At 41.0% G+C, this 5,791-nt stretch overlaps 1 pseudogene across 1 annotated transcript; it reads left to right on the top strand.

Annotated features, from left to right (window-relative positions):
* Positions 1-3,139: 3,139 nt before the first annotated feature.
* On the top strand, positions 3,140-4,921 carry LOC115895715 (annotated as a pseudogene). Its single transcript, XR_004055852.1, has one exon. The product of XR_004055852.1 is annotated as a nuclear receptor-binding factor 2 pseudogene (transcript).
* Positions 4,922-5,791: the final 870 nt, after the last annotated feature.

Genomic DNA, 5,791 nt, shown 5'->3' with positions numbered 1-5,791 from the left:
GATACAGAGTTAGCAAACTGTTCCAAGAAGGGAACTGTGGAACTCTGTGTGATGAAGTCACACATCAGAAAGCAATCTCTCAGTAAACTTCTCTATAGTTATTATCTGAAGATATATCCTTTTTCACCATGGGCACCTATGGGCTCCCAAATCTCACATTGCAGATTCCACGAAAAGAGTGTTAGCAAACTGCTTCCTGAGAACTAAGCAGTAACACTTGGAGAGGAATTCAGAGAGCAGAAAGAAGTTTCTCAGAAAGCTTCTTTCACGATTTGAACTGATGATATTTCCTTTATCACCACAGGCCTCAATGCGGTTCGAAGAAGTACTCCTCAGGTTCCTCCAAAACACTGATATTGGACTGCTGCATGAAACATAAGAGTAACTCTGAGAGATGAATTCACACATCACCAAGAAGTTTCTAACAAAGTTTCGTTCTAGTTTTCATCTGAGGATACTTCCTTTGTCACCGTAAGCTTCATTACGTTCAGAACTATCCCATTGCAGATTTCCAGAAAACTGTGTTAGCAAACTGAACACTGCAGACAAACGTGTAACTCTGTGAGTTGCATTCACACATCGAAATACAGTTTCTCAGAAAGCTTCTTTCCAGTTTTGATCTGAGGTTATTTCTTTTTCACCATAGCCCACAATGAGCTCCCAAATATCACTTTGCAGAACACAAGATAACAGAGTTAGCAAACTGTTCCAAGAAGGGAACTGTGGAACTCTGTGTGATGAAGTCACACACCAGAAAGCAATCTCTCAGTAAGCTTCTCTCCAGTTCTTATCTGACGATATATCCTTTTTCACCATCGGCCCCTATGGGCTCCCAAATCTCACTTTGCAGATTCCACGAAAAGAGTGTTCTCAAACTGCTTCCTGAGAACTAAGCAGTCACTCTGGGAGAGGAATTCAGGGAGCAGAAAGAAGTTTCTCAGAAAGCTTCTTTCACGATTTGAACTGATGATATATCCTTTATCACCGCAGGCCTCAATGCGATTCAAAGAAGTCCTCCTCAGGTTCCTCAAAACACTGACAGAGGACTGCTGCATGAAACATTAAGTTGTAACCTCTGAGAGATGAATTCAAACCCCAGCACCAAGAAAGTTTTCTAACAAAGCTTCTTTCTTAGTTTTCATCTGAGGATACTCTTTTGTCACCGTAACTTCATCTACGTTAAGAGGTATCCCCATTGCAGATTGCCAGAAACTGTGTCAGCAAACTGATCACTGAAGACAAGCGTGTAACTCTGTGAGTTGCATTCACACTTCGAATGCAGTTTCTCAGAAGGTTTCTTTCCAGTTTTGATCTGAGGTAATTTCCTTTTTTCACCATAGCCCACACTGAGCTCCCAAATATCACTTTGCAGAAACACAAGATAACAGAGTTTAGCAAACTGTTCCAAGAATGGGAACTGTGGAACTCTGTGTGATGAAGTCCACACATCAGAAGCAATCTCTCAGTAAGCTTCTCTATAGTTATTATCTGAAGATATATCCTTTTTCCACCATGGGGCACCTATGGGCTCCCAATCTCACATTGCAGATTTCCACGGAAAAGAGTGTTAGCAAACGCCTTCCTAGAACTAAGGCAGTTAAACACTGGGAGAGGAATCAGAGAGCAGAAAGAAGTTTCTCAGAAAGCTTCTTTCACGAGTTGAACTTGATTGATATTTCCTTTATCACAACAGGCCTCAATTGCGGTTCGAAGACAGAAGAGACTCCTTCAGGTTCCTTCCAAACTGCCCCCTGATTATTGGCTGCTGCATTGAAACATAAGGTTAACTCTGAGAGATGAATTCACACATCACAAGAAGTTTCTAACAAAGTTTCGTTCTAGTTTTCATCTGAGGATACTTCCTTTGTCACCGTAAGCTTCATTAAGTTCAGACCTATCCCATTGCAGATTTCAGAAAACTGTGTTAGCAAACTGAACACTGAAGACAAACGTGTAACTCTGTGAGTTGCATTCACACATCGAAATACAGTTTCTCAGAAAGCTTCTTTCCAGTTTTGATCTGAGGTTATTTCTTTTACACCATAGCCCACAATGAGCTCCCAAATATCACTTTGCAGAACACAAGATAACAGAGTTAGCAAACTGTTCCAAGAAGGGAACTGTGGAACTCTGTGTGATGAAGTCACACACCAGAAAGCAATCTCTCAGTAAGCTTCTCTCCAGTTCTTATCTGACGATATATCCTTTTTCACCATGGGCCCCTACGGGCTCCAAAATCTCACTTTGCAGATTCCACGAAAAGAGTGTTAGCAAACTGCTTCCTGAGAACTAAGCAATAACTATGGGAGAGGAATTCAGAGAGCAGAAAGAAGTTTCTCAGAAAGCTTCTTTCACGATTTGAACTGATGATATTTCATTTATCACCCCAGGCCTCAATGCGATTCGAAGAAGTCCTCCTCAGGTTCCTCAAAAACACTTATATTGGACTGCTGCATGAAATATAAGTGTAACTCTGAGAGATGAATTCACACATCACCAAGAAGTTTCTAACAAAGCTTCTTTCTAGTTTTCATCTGAGGATACTTCCTTTGTCACCGTTAGATTTATTACGTTCAGAAATATCCCATTGCAGATTTCCAGAAAACTGTGTTGACAAACTGAACACTGAAGACAAACGTGTAACTCTGTGAGTTGCATTCACACATCGAAATGCAGTTTCTCAGAAGGCTTCTTTCCAGTTTTGATCTCAGGTTACTTCCTTTTTCACCATAGCCCACATTGAGCTCCCAAATATCACTTTGCAGAACACAAGATAACAGAGTTAGCAAACTGTTCCAAGAAGGGAAGGGTGGAACTCTGTGTGATGAAGTCACACATCAGAAAGCAATCTCTCAGTAAGCTTCTCTCTAGTTATTATCTGAATATATATCCTTTTTCACCATGGGCCCCTATGGGCTCCCCAATCTCACTTTGCAGATTCCACGAAAAGAGTGTTAGCAAACTGCTTCCAGAGAACTAAGCAGTAACTCTGGGAGAGGAATTCAGAGAGCAGAAAGAAGTTTCTCAGAAAGCTTCTTTCACGATTTGAACTGATGATATTTCCTTTATCACCGCAGGCCTCAATGTGAATCGAAGAAGTACTCCTCAGGTTCCTTAAAAACACTGATAGTGGAGAGAGGGGCCGCAGTCTCTGCGGCTGCGTCGCGCTCCCCTGCAGTCCCCTCCATGTTCCCCGGCGCCACCACTCCCCTTCCTAAGGCCGCCGCTTACCCCGGGGTCTATGGAAGTAATGGAAGGACCCCTCAACCTGGCTCATCAACAGAGCAGACGAGCAGACCGTTTATTAGCTGCAGGCAAATACGAAGAGGCTATTTCTTGTCACAAAAAGGCTGCAGCATATCTTTCTGAAGCCATGAAGCTGACACAGTCAGAGCAGGCTCATCTTTCACTGGAATTGCAAAGGGATAGCCATATGAAACAGCTCCTCCTCATCCAAGAGAGATGGAAAAGGGCCCAGCGGGAAGAAAGATTGAAAGCCCAGCAGAACACAGATAAGGATGTAGCTGCCCATCTTCAGGCATCTCACAAACCCTCTGCAGAGGATGCAGAGGGCCAGAGCCCCCTTTCTCAGAAGTACAGCCCTTCTACAGAGAAACGCCTGCCTGAGATTCAGGGGATCTTTGACAGGGATCCAGACACACTACTATATTTACTTCAGCAAAAGAGTGAGCCAGCAGAGCCATGTATTGGAAGCAAAGCCCCAAAAGATGATAAAACAATTATAGAGGAGCAGGCAACCAAATTGCAGATTTGAAGAGGCACGTGGAGTTCCTTGTGGCTGAGAATGAAAGATTAAGGAAAGAAAATAAACAACTAAAGGCTGAAAAGGCCAGACTTCTAAAGGGTCCAGTAGAAAAGGAGCTGGATGTAGATGCTGATTTTGTAGAAACATCAGAGTTATGGAGCTTGCCACCACATTCAGAAACTGCTACAGCCTCCTCAACCTGGCAGAAGTTCGCAGCAAATACCGGGAAAGCCAAGGACATTCCAATCCCCAATCTTCCTCCCTTGGATTTTCCATCTCCAGAACTTCCCCTTATGGAGCTCTCTGAGGATATTCTGAAAGGATTTATGAGTAATTAAAATGGAAGGCCACAGAAAAGGGGAAAAGAGGAAATAATACAGTCATCATTAATCCAGCAAAAAAAAAAAAAAAAAAAAAATGAAAAGGGAAAACCACATAGAAGGGTCATCCCGGAAATGCTTCATCTGGTGGACTGTGGGAGCAGAGGCATTGCCAGGACTTGGGAAACAGTCACTGTGAAATGCGCCGCATATCTCATTCACTCACTTGAGCTAATGATTCCGACTTGGCAGACACTAAACTCATGGAGGTTCGGTTTCTCCTGATACAAACCAAATGGCTACCTGGAATAATTTCTTTCAAGCAACAGTTATTTTTCTTATCTTCAGGGTTAAAATGTATAAAAGTTATGTGTAATTAATCTGTAATGCCATAAATGATAATGCAAAACCTAAATAATATGGTGGCCGGAGGGGCTGCCTTATATTTGAAACATGCTTTCTATCATGCATTGACTGTATGCATTTTGTTAATGCACATTTTGTTTGTTTAAATAAGGTGTGTAAGATACACACCCTTCTAGATGAAACTATATGTGCCACACTTTGCACTACTCATAATAACCTCAAGACTATCAGAAGAAATATTTAAATTTCCATTTTATGAAGAAAGGAACCAAATTATTATGCTTTTTTAAAACAAATTACCAGTTTACATAATTAATCAGGGTGCATTTTAAGTTCTAACTTTGTTTATTGTATAGTGCATCATTTGAAAATACCAAGGAGGAAATACCCTTTGTTTTTAATGATGCAAGAGTGGAAGTAATGCTAGTTGGCAGTATTTGATTGTAAGAAATCAATAAAGTAATTGTGTTTTAAAAAAAAAAAAAAAAAAAAAAAAAAAAAAAAAAAACACTGATAGTGGACTGCTGCATGAAACATAAGTGTAACTCTGAGACATGTATTCACACAACACCAAGAAGTTTCTAACAAAGCTTCTTTCTAGTTTTCATCTGAGGATACTTCCTTTGTCCCCGTAAGCTTCATTATGTTCATAAGTAACCCATTGCAGATTTCCAGAAAACTGTGTTAGCAAACTGAACACTGAAGACAAACGTGTAACACTGTGAGTTGCATTCACACATCGAAATGCAGTTTCTCAGAATGCTTCTTTTGAGTTTTGATCCGAGGTTATTTTCTTTTTCACCATAGCCCACAAGCAGCTCCGAATATCACTATGCAGAACACAAGATAACAGAGTTAGCAAACTGTTCCAAGAAAAGAATGGTGGAACTCTGTGTGATGAAGTCACACATCCGAAAGCAATCTCTCAGTAAGCTTCTCTCTAGTTATTATCTGAAGATATATACTTTTTCACCATGGGCCCCTATGGGCTCCCAAATCTCACTTTGCAGATTCCACGAAAAGAGTGTTAGCAAACTGCTTCCTGAGAACTAAGCAGTAACTCTGGGAGAGGAATTCATAGAGCAGAAAGAAGTTTCTCAGAAAGCTTCTTTCACGATTTGAACTGATGATATTTCCTTTATCACCGCAGGCCTCAATGCGATTCGAAGAAGTGCTCCTCAGGTTCCTTAAAAACACTGATAGTGTACTGCTGCATGAAACATAAGTGTAACTCTGAGAGATGAATTCACACCTCACCAAGAAGTTTCTAACAAAGCTTCTTTCTAGTTTTCAACTGAGGATACTTCCTTTGTCACCGTAAGCTTCATTACGTTCAGAA

This window comes from Rhinopithecus roxellana, unplaced genomic scaffold (assembly GCF_007565055.1).
Source record: "Rhinopithecus roxellana isolate Shanxi Qingling unplaced genomic scaffold, ASM756505v1 contig1382, whole genome shotgun sequence".
NCBI classification, from domain to species: domain Eukaryota; kingdom Metazoa; phylum Chordata; class Mammalia; order Primates; family Cercopithecidae; genus Rhinopithecus; species Rhinopithecus roxellana.
The sequence above is the reverse complement of the archived record's forward strand: the minus strand, read 5'-3'. Positions and strand labels throughout refer to the sequence as shown.